At 42.0% G+C, this 17479-nt stretch overlaps 1 protein-coding gene across 1 annotated transcript in view; it reads left to right on the top strand.

Annotated features, from left to right (window-relative positions):
* The first annotated feature begins 6923 nt into the window (after nt 1-6923).
* The window catches only part of rpap1 (RNA polymerase II associated protein 1), a 33686-nt gene continuing 23130 nt past the window's right edge, over nt 6924-17479 (top strand). The window contains exon 1 of the mRNA XM_046366571.1: nt 6924-7059. The gene's annotated coding sequence lies outside the window, so the exon portion shown is untranslated. The remainder of the gene's footprint in view (nt 7060-17479) is intronic.

Here is a 17479-nt window from a genome sequence, read left to right as displayed (position 1 = left end):
CCCCTAAAGGATACTCCAGGAACCTTTTCGTTATTCGTTAGTATTTTATATTATTATATAAATTATTTCGATACATATTCAGAACCAAACATCAACCCAATTTACCTTTTTAACTGTTGTTGCAATTCAAACTTTGCACCACCATTTTCAGTTGCAATTGCGAAGTTCCCCGAAGAACTCCAGCAACAATGGGGGTTGCTCGATGAACCCCATCTCCTAAGAAGTTCTTTGAAGAACCCATTCGGACTGTTTTTCATTGCCAAGAACCCTAAGGTTCTTCGAAGATCTTTGAGGATCTTAGAAGAACTCCAGTTGAACCCCTAATTTTTAGACTGTGGAGTTGCCGTAGGCTGTGATGCAGTCCGACAGTATGTTCTCGATGGTGCTCCTGTAGAACACTGCGAGGGCTCTCTGGGACAGGCCGAATTTCTTCAGCATCCTGCGGTTGAAGAGTCGGTATTGTGCCTTCCTCACTACTTTGTCTGTAGTGAACATCCTGGTCACTGTATGTTTTTAATCCTTCAAAATAAGAGTCCTGTCGGGTATATTTAGCAATATGAATAGTTAAGGCTGATATAAAATATTATTATATCCAAATTCACAGAGGATACACACCCAGGTTCGTCCATGCTATTATTCTGGCCCTTCATTTAGAACAATGTGTTATTCAGCTCCCAGGCCAGGCATAGCTGCGGGAAGTGAGGGTGCTGCAGCACCCCCTGAAAAAATCAGAATGAAAAAAAATAATAATACATCCATTATTGCACATGTCCTGTATTAGCAGATTGATCTAGCTGTCTAGATGTGTGCCTCAGGCCAATTTATTTTATCTGCTGCAGGCCCAAACATATTACTGAAGCTATGGATGAAGGTTACACAATTCTCCAAACAGGTTCTGCAGTGGAGGAGCCAGCTCCATCAATACCTGAGAATAAGTCAACCCCTTCACAACTACAAAATCCCCTAGTAGATTTTAGTAGACTCTCTTAGCCAGAGCGACTTACAGAAGTGAAGCTGGTGAGACTGAGTGGGCGATGGTGAAGAACAGTGGAGTAAAAAGGGCTAAAGTTGGAAATTAACAGCAGTTTATGGTTGGTGTGATTCGTGACGAAGGATGTTTTTTTGAGGGGCCTGACGAATTGGGAAAAGTGGAATGATGTGATGTGGAAAGCTATGATTTCAGAGTAGTGCACCAGTAAAAGGTGTCATCTCCTGCATCTCATTGGACATATAGGCTGTGTTGTTTAGAATAACATGCCAGGGGTGGTAGACGCACATTGCTTGACCAGAATGATAGGCGTTTCTCCTTCTTTCTGTCTATCGGTTTCACTGTCGTTTGATGAAATGTTTCTCCCAACTCATTGAAAACTTGGGTATGTGAGATATGCAGTGAGACTATGTACAGAAGCCGCCGAAGTGTTACAATTGTAAAAAGTTTGGACACCAGGTAAGTGTTTGTCAAAGGAATAAATGTCATCGTTGAATAGTCAGATGAAGCGCATTGCTGTAATTATTATGGGAATCACATTACCGGAGTGCCCTTTGTCGTGACTTTAATCAATCTGATGACTGTTATTTATTCAGTCCACTATGTTTAATTGTTACCCGATTAAATGAATCATGTAACAATTAACTTATTTGGAATTTGTTTAATGAGTTACCATCTCCTGAATTAAACTCAAGAAGATGTGTGCATATATATATATATATATGTACGGATCTGAATATATATATATATACATAATAATATATCAGTTATATATCGATAACAGTCACTTATTAATCATTACCTCATATCGGTCTCATTCTGAACATTGCAGACCTCTTGAAATTGCAAGAACCCAGCCTTTTCTGATTATTGAGTACTACACAAATTGAGTTAATTATTTATTTACCAACTAAATAATAACACAGAATACACATACACACTGACATGAGACAAATGTCCCTAGTGGACTGACATGATATGACGGCTTGTTACACAGATGGAGAGGGGGTGGGAGAAAGGAGAGCTAGAGAAAGGGACATTTATGGGTAAGAAAGTAACGAATGTATTTACATGGTGAATGCCTTCATTCGTCATCTTCTATCTCAGCCAGAACCAAGCCCTGTCGGAAGGTTGTTTCAGTGGGCTCTCTCGTGGGTGTAAGGCTCTGATTGTCCACCAGAGGTCACAATGTCCTTCTTGTTTGTCTGTGGCCTCAATGATTCGCCAGTGAATGTCTGAGATGAGGTTCTTGCCTCTTCTCTTCCTTGGGTAGATAGCCAAAGTTCTAGGACCACTTTTACATGCACAGCTGCAGACTGTCAATGTTAAAGTCTAGTCTTTATCTTCTTCACCTCGTGCTGAGATTCAAAGTTCTACGTTTCCAACCATTTCAACGTGTAGCCACAACTCCACGCTTTCTGGTCTGAGAGTTTCAACCATTTTTAACGTTTAGCTCATGCTTCACGTCTGCTGGTCTGGTATGATAATTCTTAGCGAGTCCTTTTAAGCACTGACACGCTCTTCTGACCTCATTCGGGCCGTGGCTTAGTTAATGTGCAGCGGACATGAAAACTATCTCTTTAGAACTAAAATCACATTCCTATCTTAACAGACATAGTTTAATAGTTCTTCATATTTCCTACACAACATAAAGGATGTACACCTGATATGCACAGTGTGAAAGCTCTTCAAGTTACAGTATTTCCGTGATACAGTTTTCAATAACATCATAAAATGAAAAGCAATATGACATGATTATTCTTTAGATTCCCACTGAGACCATTCTTAATATTTGCATTTTAGAAATATTGTTCCAAAGTTCCCTCTTTGGATGTTAGAGTTTTTGAGCGGCAAAATGTCTCTGTAACAAAGACATTCCAATCTTGATACTAGAGACCAAAAGGAGTCATCTGCTGCATACAATTTGTGATTGGCGTGAGGTGTCATAAAACCGTCCCAGCCACCCCTCTCCTCTCCTGTGGGAGAGAGGGCAGTCTGGCTATCTGTCAGTCATTTGCCAAGCTGATCTGAGGCCTTGGATCCTTGACCATCCAGCAGGTCTCCTATGTGGAGGCAGTGAAAATAGCTATGGAGTGAGTCGAGATAAGATGGTATTGGATGTTCCACAGCCTACAGTGAATGCCGTTCAGGAGAAGGATCCCGACACACTAACAGTGAAGATGGTGGACTTTGTTGTGTTTATAGCGCAAGTGATAAACTGCGCTAGTCAAACTGATAAAACATCTAAGAAGCTAGACATCATTGTGAAGGCGGCAAAAAGATTTCTGGATCTCCAGGACTTTACAGCCAATATGATTTCTGAATGAAGAGGTTCCTGAGCCTGTGTACGGATCTGAATAGACATTTCAATTCAACTTAATGTGTACAGTTAACTTGGTTTACTTTTTAAAATTAGAAGAATATTTTAGCACCTTTCCCTTCTCCCTATTGCGTTAACGTTTATCAGTTTTCACCCCATCCTCTGAGTGGCGGAATATACCTTTAAAGTTGTATGCGGACCACCATAATACCATAGAAGAAGAATGAACTAATTCCTCTCACCTGTGCCTTGCAAGACTCTGCCCGGGACTCTGATAAACCTATATATGGCAGAGCCAAGAGTTCAGGCAGGTTGTGTCCTGTCAGTTGGGAGAGCTAAGTGTTACATTTAAATGTTATGTCCTCTTTCGTTGGCTTAGTCTTGTTAAATGTTTAGGTTTTAAAATGTGCATCAGATCACTAGCAAATGTCTCAACTTCAAAACGTTAGTGATTCATTTAGTGATACCTGAACCCTTCCCATACCCTATGTAACGATATTCGTCGTCGGAAGATGAGGAATCATCGGACCAAAGCGCAGCATGGTAAGTGGTCATGCTCTCTTTATTAAAACTGAACACTATAACAAAAATAACAAATAGAATAACCGAAACAGTCCTGTAAGGTGCAAACACTAAACAGAAATTAACTACCCACAAAAACCCAGTGGGAAAAAGCTACCAACAGTGGGGAGAACAAGTATTTGAAACACTGCCGAATTTTGCAGGTTTTCCTACTTACAAAGCATGTAGAGGTCTAATTGATCATAGGTACACTTCAACTGTGAGAGACGGAATCTAAAACAAAAATCCAGAAAATCACATTGTATTATTTTGAAGTAATTAATTTGCATTTTATTGCATGCCATAAGTATTTGATGCATCAGAAAAGCAGAACTTAATATTTGGTACAGAAACCTTTGTTTGCAATTACAGAGATCGTTTTGTGTAGTTCTTGACCAGGTTTGCACACACTGCAGCAGGGATTTTGGCCCACTCCTTCATACAGACCTTCTCCAGATCCTTCAGGTTTCGGGGTTGTCGCTTTCAGCTCCCTCCAAAGATTTTCTATTGGGTTCAAGTCTGGAGACTGGCTAGGCCACTCCAGGACCTTGAGATGCTTCTTACGGAGCCACTCCTTAGTTGCCCTGGCTGTTTGTTTCGGGTCGTTGTCATGCTGGAAGACCCAGCCACGACCCATCTTCAATGCTCTTACTGAGGGAAGGAGGTTGTTGGCCAAGATCTCGCAATACATGGCCCCATCCATCCTCCCCTCAATATGGTGCAGTCGTCCTGTCCCCTTTTCAGAAAAGCATCTCCAAAGAATGATGTTTCCACCTCCATGCTTCACAGTTGGGATGGTGTTCTTGGGGTTGTACTCATCCTACTTCTTTCTCCAAACACGGCGAGTGGAGTTTAGACCAAAAAGCTCTATTTTTGTCTCATCAGACCACATGACCTTCTCCCATTCCTCGTCTGGTTCATCCAGATGGTCATTGGCAAATTTCAGACGGGCCTGGACATGCGCTGGCTTGAGCAGGGGGACCTTGCATGCGCTGCAGGATTTTAATCCATGACGGCATAGTGTATTACTAATGGTTTTCTTTGAAACTGTGGTCCCAGCTCTCTTCAGGTCATTGACCAGGTCCTGCCGTGTAGTTCTGGGCTGATCCCTCATGATCATTGATGCCCCACGAGGTGAGATCTTGCATGGAGCCCCAGACTGAGGGTGATTGACCGCCATCTTGAACTTCTTCCATTTTCTAATAATTGCACCAACAGTTGTTGCCTTCTCACCAAGCTACTTGCCTATTCTCCTGTAGCCCATCCCAGCCTTGTGCAGGTCTACAATTGTATCCCTGATGTCCTTACACAGCTCCCTGGACTTGGCCAATCGTGGAGAGGTTGGCGTCTGTTTGAGTGTGTGGACAGGTGTCTTTTATACAGCTAACGAGTTCAAACAGGTGCAGTTAATACAGGTAATGAGTGGAGAACAGGAGGGCTTCTTAAGAAAAACTAACAGGTCTGTGAGAGCCGGAATTCTTACTGGTTGGTAAGTGATCAAATACTTATGTCATGCAATAAAATCCAAATTAATTACTTAAAAATCATACAATGTGATTTTTCTGGATTTTTGTTTTAGATTCTGTCTCTCACAGTTGATGTGTACCTATGATAAAAATTACAGACTTCTACATGCTTTGTAAGTAGGAAAACCTGCCAAATCGACAGTGTATCAAATACTTGTTCTCCCCACTGTAAGTATGGTTCCCAATCAGAGACAACGATAGACAGCTGTCCCTGATTGAGAACCATGCCCGGCCAAAACAAAGAAATACAAAAACATAGAAAAAGGAACATAGAATGCCCACCCAAATCACACCCTGACCAAACCAAAATAGAGACATAAAAAGCTCTAAGGTCAGGGCGTGACACCCTACTCGTTGATGAAAAAACAGACCCTACTCAGCCCTAACCCGATGTTTGACATCGGATGCTCGGGACAGGTAGCAGAGCTCTACCTTCTGTACTTCTGTTCACCCAGGAAGTACTGTTGTGCACGACTCCAACACCATATTTAAATTTGCTGACTACATGATGGTGGTAGGCCTGATCGACGATGAGACTGCCTATAGGGAGGAGGTCAGTGAGCTGGCATTGTGGTGCCAGGACAACAACCTCTACCTCAATGTCTGCAAGACAAAGGTGCTGATCGTGGACTACAGGAACGAGCACGTCCCATCCACATTGGTGGGCTTGTGGTGGAGCGGGTCGAGAGCTTCAAGTTCCTCGGTGTCCACATCACTAAGGAATTATCATGGTCCACACACACCAACACAGCCGTGAAGAAGGCACGACAATGCCTCTTTCCCCTCAGGGCGCTGAAAAGATTTGGCATAGGCCCTCAGATCCTCAAATGGTTCTACATTAAGAGCATCTTGACTGGCTGCGTCATTCTTGGTATGGCAACTGCTTGGCATCAGACCAGATAGTGCTAGAGAGGGTAGTGTGTACGGTTCAGTACATCACTGGGGCCGAGCTCCCTGCCATCCAGGACCTCTGTACCAGGTGGTGTCATAGGAAGGCCCTAAAAATTGTCAAAGACTCCAGCCACCCAAGTCATAACTGTTCTCTCTGCTACCGCACGGCAAGCGGTACCCGATGCACCAAGTCTGGAACCAACAGCACCCTGAAAAGCTTCTACCCCCAAGTCATAAGACTGCTAAAACGTTAACCAAATAGCTACCTGAACTATCTGCATTGACCCCCTTTTACACAACTCTTTTGACTCATCACATACGCTGCTGCTACTGTTATCTATCATATTATCTATCCTGTTGCCTAGTCACTTATATGTACATATCTACCACAATTACCTCGTACCCCTGCACATCGACTCTGTACTGGAACCCCAGCCAGGTTATCGTTACTCATTGTATTTATTCCTCTTTATTGTTTTCTATAATATTTCAAATTTTCTCTGCATTGTTGGGAAGGGCCCTTAAGTATGCGTTTCAATGTTAGTCTACAACTGTTGTTTACGAAAGCATGTGACAAATAACATTTGATTTGACCATGATGTAGTGCATTACGAAGGATGCCACGGGCGCTGGAGTCTGCCGTCCCAATGATGTACTGGCACACTGCTGCTGCCTTCTGAAATCTCTTCACTGGATCGTCTAAAGCTAGAAGAAGTGGCTGGAGCTCCTGAGGAACTTCCTGGGTGTCCCACACATGCCCATACTGACCTGGGGTGAGTTTGCCAAAAACACGTTTTTGTCCATGTCCACTATAGGTGTACAGACTCACACAATTACCAAAACAAATTTTTAAAAGAACAGCTTACCTGTGAAATAAATGTATTCGGGTTGTGAAATAAATTAAGCTTAACAGCACAATGACATAATTGACAAATGCTTAGAAAACATCAGTATTTAAAGCCCCCGTGCATTATTTCTGATTTCATTTTAAATTGTCACTGTATGTCTCATAAATTACTGTGTTTATTTCATGAAAATAACTCCAAATATATTTCATATAATTTATTTTCCTCAGCATCCTTTTGCCATTGAAATGCTCATTCTGATCGTGTGGGCGTGTTGATACAAATGTTATATTTACGTACACAGACCTGATTGGCGGATAGGATTGTCTAGAGAATGTACAGGGTACCCTTGCTTACCGGTCGTCACTAGTTACCACAGCCATAAAGTCAAAATGGTCTATATCGTAAAAATGAATGTAAACAAAGATTCGCTTTATGGTCTTAATTTAAGGTTAGGGATGAGGTAATCAATGTAGTTAAGGTTTAAGATGCATTTGATTTTAAGAAGATAAATTGTAGAAATAGGCAGGGTTTATGACTTTCTGGCTGTGGTAACTAGTGACCACCCTGCTTATCCCTTCAAAGTAGGAGGATACATATGTAAATAAAAGATGACGGGGTCATTGGTCAGAATAATCAGATCAGATTGTGATGTCATGCTATAGGCCAAAAACGAAATTCCACCTGAACAAAAAGGTCTTACACTGAAAGTGCATTATCATAATTTTTCCGATTTAAGAGTGTAATTTCAACTTCATAGTGTGGAAATATCATGAACTGCACTACCCCTTTAAAGACAAGGAGATCTACTGATCTTCCAGGCACTTCTCCCTCCCTCCACTGCGTATTGTAAAGAGGAAAGCTCAGGCCTATGGTTGTAGAGGGGTTGCTGCCTGGGCACCTCTGTCCTGCCCAGGCAGGTTTCAGACTCAGTCAGCTGTGGTAGGCAGATCCATTCACCGCTGAGCACCTTTCTCCACCCTTCGCATTTCTAGCCAAAGGAATTTGAATGAGTAAAACCTTGCCATTGATATAGAGGTTGAGGTTGTATTTTTTGGGGTTCAAGTCTTGAGCTTTGCTTGTGTGCATGGTTGCTGCTGATCTGGTCCACGAGGGAAAAACTCTTGAAGGTTCTTCTGGTACTCTGAATTGTTGTCCATGACGATGCAATCGTGGTTCCATGGATCACGCCGATGTACCTGTTTGGCCATTCCTGCAACATGTAAAGTCAAGGCAATATGATGTCAACTCAACATAAAAAGAAACATCCTCTCACTGTCAACTGTGTTTATTTTCAGCAAACTTAGCATGTGTAAATATTTGTATGAACATAACAAGATTCAACAACTGAGTCATAAACTGAACAATTGCCACAGACATGTAACTAACAGAAATTGAATAATGTGTCCCTGAACAAAGGCTGGGTCAAAATCAAATGTAACAGTCAATATGGGTCCTTCTGTAGCTCAGTTGGTAGAGCATGGCGCTTGTAACGCCAGGGTAGTGGGTTCGATTCCCGGGACCACCCATACGTAGAATGTATGCACACATGACTGTAAGTCCCTTTGGATAAAAGCATCTGCTAAATGTCATATATTATATTATTATTATTATAATATCTGCTGTGGCCACCAGCTGCATTAAGTACTGCAGTGCATTTCCTCCTCATGGACTGCACCAGATTTGCCAGTTCTTGCTGTGAGATGTTACCCTACTCTTCCAAGGCATCTGCAAGTTCCCGGACATTTCTGGGGGGAATGGCCCTAGCCTCCACCCTCCGATCCAACAGGTCCCAGACGTGCTCAATGGGATTGAGATCCGGGGTCTTTCGCTGGTCATGGCAGAACACTGACATTCCTGTCTTGCAGGAAATCACGCGCTGGAGGGTCATATCAGGATGAGCCTGCAGGAAGGGTACCACATGAGGGAGGAGGATGTCTTCCATGTAACGCACAGCGTTGAGATTGCCTGCAATGACAACAAGCTCAGTCCGATGATGCTGTGACACACCGCCTCAGACCATGATGGACCCTCCACCTCCAAATCCATCCCACTCCAGAGTACAGGCCTCGGTGTAACGCTTATTCCTTCGACGATAAACGTGAATCCGACCATCACCTCTGGTGAGACAAAACTATGACTCGTCAGTGAAGAGCACTTTTTGAAAGTCCTGTCAGGTCCAGCGACGGTGGGTTTGTGCCCATAGGCGACGTTGTTCCCGGTGATGTCTGGTGAGGACCTGCCTTACAACAGGCCTACAAGCCCTCAGTCCAGCCACTCTCAGCTTATTGTGGACAGTCTGAGCACTGATGGAGGGATTGTGCATTCCTGGTGTAACTCGGGCAGTTGTTTTTGCCATCCTGTACCTGTCCAGCAAGTCTGATGTTCGGATGTACCGATCCTGTGCAGGTGTTGTTACACATGGTCTGCCACTGCGAGGGCGATCAGCTGTCCGTCCTGTCTCCCTGTAGTGCTGTCTTAAGCGTCTCACAGTACGGACATTGCAATTTATTGCCCTGGCCACATCTGCAGTCCTCATGCCTCCTTGCAGCATGCCTTAGGCACGTTCACGCAGATGAGCAAGGACCCTGGGCATCTTTCTTCTGGTGTTTTTCAGAGTCAGTTGAAACACCTCTTTAGTGTCCTAAGTTTTAATAACTGTGAAATTAATTGACTACTGTCTGTAAGCTGTTAGTGTCTTAATGACCGTTCCACAGGTGCATGTTCATTAATTGTCTATGGTACATTGAACAAGCAGGGGAAACAGAGTTTAAACCCTTTACAATGAAGATCTGTGAAGTTATTTGGATTGTTATTAATTATCTTTGAAAGACAGGGTCCTGTTTCTTTTTTTGCTGAGTTTAGATCAATAACCAATGTAGAAAATAATTTGTTTCAGAAGAATATGTAGTGAGAGAAAGGATGTACCAGAAAATAGCTCCTGTTCAAAGTTGTTCTGTGTGCAAGGCATGACCTCCAGCACGGGAGTTGAGGCTATCCTGAAGACAAGGAGGTTGAGGGGTTTCAATGTGCTTGACTGCTACCGTGTTGGCAGTCTGATTCAAACACCCAGGCTCATCAGAACTGAGTGGCACAGCGGTCTAAGGCACTGCATGTCAGTCTGAGGTGTCACTGCAGTCCCTGGTTCGAATCCAGGATGCATCACATCCGTCCATGATTGGGAGCCCAGTAGGGCGGTGTACATTTGGCCCAGTGTCGTCCAGGTTTCACCGGGTTAGGGCGTAATTGTAAATAATAATTTGTTAACTGACTTGCCAAGTTAAATAAAGGTTAAATAAAAAAACCTGCAGCAGGAATGTCACGTGAAAATGGAGATCACTGGTATAAAATCGTGAATAAAAATTCTGGTGATCCACATAATAAAAACTAACTTAAAACACCAACTTTTGTCCATTGTATGCTAAACTGTATTTGTTTGAGGTGTAAAACTGACTGGAGAATCAACATGAAATATTAGGATAGGTTATGTCTCCTCGCCTATAGTATACTGGAAGAGGTGTTTCAGCCATAATGCTCTGAAGCGCCCTCTGCTTCTCAGTCTGCTCGTGCAGATCTTGGTAGCTGCAGAAATCCTCCTCGCACATGCTCGTCCTTGACTCGATCTGTGGCGCTGGCCGTACCATGCAGAGACCGCAGCTGCGACTTATTCTGGGACTGGTTTGGAATCGGTTGACTCACGATCCACTAAGCTGTGGTCTTGGTTAGCTTCTTTAGCACAAACTCACCCCAGTGGCAGCTCTTTGAATGGTCCTCCCAGTAGTAGCGGTGTGTAGGTAAAACCACTGGGTAAGCCAAGCCCCCCCCTTCCCAAAAAAGCCATATTACAACCAACATTGTATGTGTTGTGATAATTGCGTTGTTTGCTGTTAATTCATATGCCTTGCGACCGTGATATATAGGCCTAAAGGCCGAGGCAATAAGGAGACAGTGGCAGAATAAATTCAACCACCTTTTTGTTTTATCACAAAACCGGATAGCAACCTCTGTCCTGTGAAGTCCAGCATATTGCCTGTAAAAGACAGTTAGTGGCTTGCGAAAGTATTCACCCCCTTGGCATTTTTCCTACAGTTGAAGTCGGAAGTTTACATACACTTAGATTGGAGTCATTAAAACTAGTTTTTCAACCCATCCACAAATTTCTTGTTAACAAACTATAGTTTTGGCAAGTCAGTTAGGACATCTACTTTGTGCATGACACAAGTCATTTTTCCAACAATTGTTTACAGACAGATTATTTCACTTATGATTCATTGTATCACAATTCCAGTGGGTCAGAAGTTAACATATACAATGTTGACTGTGCCTTGAAACAGCTTGGAAAATTCCAGAAAATTATGTCATGGCTTTAGAAGCTTCTGATAGGCTAATTGACATCATTTGAGTCAATTGGAGGTGTACGTGTGGATGTACTTCAAGGCCTACCTTCAAACTCAGTGCCTCTTTGCTTGACATCAAGGGAAAATCCAAAGAAATCAGCCAAGACTCCAGAATAAATGTGTAGAACTCCACAAATCTGGTTCATCCTTGGAAACAATTTCCAAATGCCTGAAGGTACCACGTTCATCTGTACAAACAATAGCACACAAGTATAAACACCATGGGGCCACGCAGCCGTCATACCGCTCAGGAAGGAGACGCGTTCTGTCTCCTAGAGATTAATGTATTTTGGTGCGAAAAGTGCAAATCAATCCCAGAACAACAGCAAAGGACCTTGTGAAGATGTTGGAGGAAACATGTACAAAAGTATCTATATCCACAGTAAAACGAGTCCTATATCGACATAACCTGAAAGGCCGTTCTGCAAGGAAGAAGACACTGCTCGAAAATCAGTTTGCCACTGCAGATGGGGACAAAGATCGTACTTTTTGGAGAAATGTCCTCTGATGAAACAAAAATAGAACTGTTTGGCCATAATGACCATTGTTATGTTTGGAGGAAAAAGGGGGAGGCTTGCAAGCCGAAGAACACCATCCCAACCGTGAAGCATGGGGGTGACAGCAACATGTTGTGGGGGTGTTTTGCTGCAGGAGGGACTGGTGCGCTTCACAAAATAGATGGCATCATGAGGTGGGAAAATTATGTGGATAATTTGAAGCAGCATTTCAAGACATCAGTCAGGAAGTTAAAGCTTGGTCGCAAATGGGTCTTCCAAATGGATAATGAACCCAAGCATACTTCCAAAGTTGTGGCAAAATGGCTTAAGGACAACAAAGTCTAGGTATTGGAGTGGCCATCACAAAGCCCTGACCTCAATCCTATAAAGAAATTGTGGGCAGAAATGAAAAAGAGTGTGCGAGCAAGGAGGCCTACAAACCTGACTCAGTTACACCAGCTCTGTCAGGAGGAATGGGCCAAACTTCACCCAACTTATTGTGGGAAACTTGTGGAAGGCTACCCAAAATGTTTGAAGCAATTTAAACAATTTAAAGACAATGCTACCAAATACTAATTGAGTGTATAAACTTTTGACCCTCTGGGAATGTGATGAAAGAAATTAAAGCTGAAATAAATCACTCTACTATTATTCTGACATATCATATTCTTAAAATAAAGTGGTGATCCTAACTGACCTAAGACAGGACATTTTTACTGTGATTAAATGTCAGAAATTGTGAAAAACTGAGTAAGTGTATTTGGCTATGTAAACATCTGACATCAACTGTATTTTGTTGCCTTGGATTTTTTGAGGGTTTGTATCATTTGATTTACACAACATGAAGATGCAATTTTATTTATTTATTGTGAAACAAACAAGAAATAAGACAAAAAACAGAACTTGAGTGTGCATAACTATTCACCCCACCAAAGTCATTACTTTGTTAGAGCCACCTTTTACAGGAATTACAGCTGCAAGTTTCTTGGGGTATGTCTCTATAAGCTTGGCATATCTAGCCGCTGGGATTTATGCCCATTCTTCAAGGCAATGCTGCTCCAGCTCCTTCAAGGCGGATGGGTTTCGGTGGTGTACAGCAATCTTTAAGTCACACCACAGATTCTCAACTTGATTGAGGTCTGGGCTTTGACTTGGCCATTCCAAGACATTTAAATGTTTCCCCTTAAACCACTCGTGTTGCTTTAGCAGTATGCTTAGGGTCATTGTCCTGTCAAATCTCTGGAAGACAAACAGGTTTCCCTCAAGAATTTCCCTGTATTTAGCGCTATCATCATTCCTTCAATTCTAACCAGTTTCCCAGTCCCTGCCAATGAAAAACGTCCCCACAGCATGATGCTGCCACCACCACGCTTCACTGTGGGATGTTGTTCTCGGGGTGATGAGAGGTGTTGGGTTTGCGACAGACATAGTGTTTTCCTTGATGGCCAGAGTATGTTCTTCCATACTTTTGGGGAGTCTCCCACATATCTTTGGCAAACACCAAACGTGTTTGCTTATTTTATTCTTTAAGCAATGTTTTTTTTTCTGGCCACTCTTCCATAAAGCCCAGTTCTGTGGAGTTTGTGGCTTAAAGTGGTCCTATGGGCAGATACTTCCATCTCCGCTCTGGATCTTTGCAGTTCCTTCAGGGTTATCTTTGGTCTCTTTTTTGCATCTCTGAGTAATGCCCTCCTTGCCTGGTCTGTGCGTTTTGGTGAGCAGCCATCACTTGGCAGGTTTGTTGTGGTGCCATATTCTTTCCATTTTTTAATAATGGATTTAATGGTGCTCCAAGGGATGTTCAAAGTTTCAGATATGTTTTAATAACCCAACCCTGATCTGTACTTTTCCATAACTTTGTCTCTGACCTGTTTGGAGAGCTCCTTGGTCTTCATGGTGCCGCTTGCTTGGTGGTGTGCCTTGCTTAGTGGTGTTGCAGACTCTGGGGCCTTTCAGAACAGGTGTGTGTATATATACTGAGATCATGTGACACTCAGATTGCATACAGGTGGACTTTATTTAACAAATTGTGTGACTTCTGATGGTAATTGGTTGCACCAGATCTTATTTAGGGGCGTCGTAGTAAAGGGGGTGAATACATACTGTATGCACGCACCACTTTTCCGTTTTTTAGAATTTTCTTAAACAAGTTTTTCTTTCTTTTCACTTCACCAATTTGGACTATTTTGTGTATGTCCATTACATGAAATCCAAATAAAAATCTATTTAAATTACAGGTTGTAATGCAACAAAATAGGAAAAACGCCATAGGGAAGATTACTTTTGGAAGGCACTGTACATGACCTACAGCATGGTTAAGCAAGTTCATGTTTCCAACATTTTTGGACCACTAAACAACTTTTGATTTAGAACCACAGAGAGTTACTGCAAGTCGCAAAGAAAGCATGAGCTGCCTCCACTATTCCAGCACCATTTCAACATCATCAAATCACCTCTGCTTAGTCTAATACAGGAACAACTATAATATACCAAAAACAATTTAATCCAATCAACATAAGCTAAATATGGTGTGGTTGTCCAAGGTTCTGATTTCTGTTTGTGCGCGCATGTGTAGCTACATGTAGCTAGCTAGCCACCGGAGGACAACAACACAACGAGATGCAACAATTCAAGTTGTTTCCAATAATGACGTATGCTCTCAAAGCGATTTAATAGGAGAGATGCCAAATTCAAGCTGGCTTCCCTTTACACTTTTTTCCCCTTTTCGCCAGGACCATTCACAGTTGAGCTCACTCAGTTTAGCTCAAAGCTAATTGGCAATTTAAAAAAAAATGTGTCAAGGGAGAACAAAATGCTCACTGGCAAAAATGTCATACTCCTTTGGACCAGACAGTACAAGATAGATGGCCTACACGTATAGAGACAGAGGGGCACTGTTTCGCTCGCTCGGATGCCTTCTCTTGTGAGATACATTCAGCCTCTTGCGAATTGAAATAAAAATTATGAAAAAAATAGACAAAAGATCAAACATTTTATGTATTTACATTTGGTTAAAACAATTGGGAATTGGGATTTGTAATGCAGGGAGCATAGAGGGAGTTCTCAGGAGCCTCTGCTCTCAGCAGCATCCTGGGTGAAGGATTAATTTGACTGATTTGTTCCCTGTGCTCTTCGGCTTGGTACTTGGTGCCATAGGGCCAGAGCTGTGGAGACTGCTGAGGGGATAACATAAATAGTGTGCAATTCAAAGCCTCACATTGCTGTGTTCAAGTTGCTGAGAAGTACATAAAATACAATAACAGGGATGATAGGGCTACTGTATCTTCAGACTGCTAACCAGCCCACTTAAATGATTGGTATAGGATACATGATTCAAACCTCAAATGCTTCAAACATTCCAAACCATAAAAAGCAGAAAATACTGACTTACCTGCATATTTTGTTGTCTGTCCACTTACCCAATGTTGTAGTTGACACAATTCAGGAAGAACCAACACCTCCAATGCTGCTAACATTTATGAGCTGCTGACCACATGTTGTCATGGCAGCTGACAGTTTGCCAGTGAGTTTTTGTTGCCGTCTGTGAATGTAGCAACAATGTAACAAGAACCAATATGTTTGATGCTTACACAAAACTCAGAAGATTTTGTTAGAAGTCTTTTTTATTGACAGTCACTAATTGCAAATGGCACACTTGTATTGCTCTCTGTTTGCTTTTTACATGTTGTCAATACCTTTTTATCAATCTCCATTTCATCCAACCAAGTTATTTTGCAATATAATGATTATTCATAAACCTATCATCTCATCATGATTTCTATGAAACACATTTTTAACTGTTTCGGACTCACAACTAGACTACAATTTTCGCTTCAATCTAACTTTGAGAATTGGAGTGTGTATCTCGACATGCACCGTTGAGACTAATTATAGGCTTAATTACATGTAGGCATATTTAGCTCTCAAACATAGCTTGCATTTTTGTTGGAACTCTATCATTCAAACTCTTAGATAAATAGATCTACGTGTGACTTCAATGGTGTTTTAGCATTTGAAAAGGTACTATCTGGAATGTGATTGACCAAACGTGATTGAGCACAGGGAGACAAAACATAATTAAATGAATGGTGATTCAAGTGTCAGAATTCAAGTATAAATAAAAGCAATGCAACATCCAGAGGTCTTAACGGACAATTATCTTTGTGATTGGGTGAATAAGGATATTAGAAACTCTGCCAGCGACTTGGACATTAGTTTTATGAGAACCTTTTGAAATACAGTCAATACGTTTCCCATGACAATATAATGTATAAAACACATTGAAATCAAGATATGCAACAGTTGAAGTCTGAGGTTTATATACACCTTAGCCAATTACATTTAAACTAAGTTTTTCACAATTCTTGACATTTAATCCTAGTAAAAAATCCCTGTCTTTATTTTATTTGACCTTTTATTTAACTAGGCAAGTCAGTTAAAGAACAAATTCATATTTTCAATGACAGCCTAGGAACAGTGGGGTAACTGCCTGTTCAGGGGCAGAACGACCCTTGTACGTTGTCAGCTCGGGATTTGAACTTGCAACCTTTCGGTTACTAGTCCAACTCTCTAACCACTAGGCTAAGACCCTGCTACCCCGTGTTAAGTCAGTTAGGATCACCACTTTATTTTAAGAACGTGAAATGTCAGAATAATAGGAGAGAATTACTTATTTCAGCTTTTATTTCTTTCATCACATTCCCAGAGGGTCAGAAGTTTACATACACTCAATTAGTATTTGGTAGCATTGCCTTTAAAATGGTTTGTTTTGGGTAGCCTTCCACAATAAGTTGGGTGAATTTTGGCCCATTCCTCCTGACAGAACTGGTGTAACTGAGTTAGGTTTGAAGGATCCTTGCTTGCACATGCTTTTTCAGTTCTGCCCACAAATGTTCTATAGGATTGAGGTCAGGGCTTTGTGATGGCCACTCCAATACCTTGACTTTGTCCTTAAGCCATTTTGCCACAACTTTGGAAGTATGCTTAGGGTCCATTTGGAAGACCCATTTGCGATCAAGCTTTAACTTCCTGACTGATGTCTTGAGATGTTGCTCCAATATATTCACATACTTTTCCTACCTCATGATGCCATCTATTTTGTGAAGTGCACCAGTCCCTCCTGCAGCAAAGCACCCCCACAACATGATGCTGCCACCCCCGTGCTTCACGGTTGGGATGGTGTTCTTCGGCTTGCAAGCCTCCCCCTTTTTCCTCCAAACATAATGATGGTCATTATGACCAAACAGTTATCTTTGTTTCATCAGACCAGAGGACATTTCTCCAAAAAGTACGATCTTTGTCCCCATGTGCAGCTGCAAACCGTAGTCTGGCTTTTTTTTATGGCGGTTTGGGAGCAGTAGCTTCTTCCTTGCTGAGCGGCCTTTTCATGTTATGTCGGTATAGGACTCGTTTTACTGTGGATATTGATACTTTTGTAGCTGTTTCCTCCAGCAT

Source organism: Oncorhynchus gorbuscha, linkage group LG10 (genome assembly GCF_021184085.1).
Source record: "Oncorhynchus gorbuscha isolate QuinsamMale2020 ecotype Even-year linkage group LG10, OgorEven_v1.0, whole genome shotgun sequence".
NCBI lineage: Eukaryota > Metazoa > Chordata > Actinopteri > Salmoniformes > Salmonidae > Oncorhynchus > Oncorhynchus gorbuscha.
The sequence above is the reverse complement of the archived record's forward strand: the minus strand, read 5'-3'. Positions and strand labels throughout refer to the sequence as shown.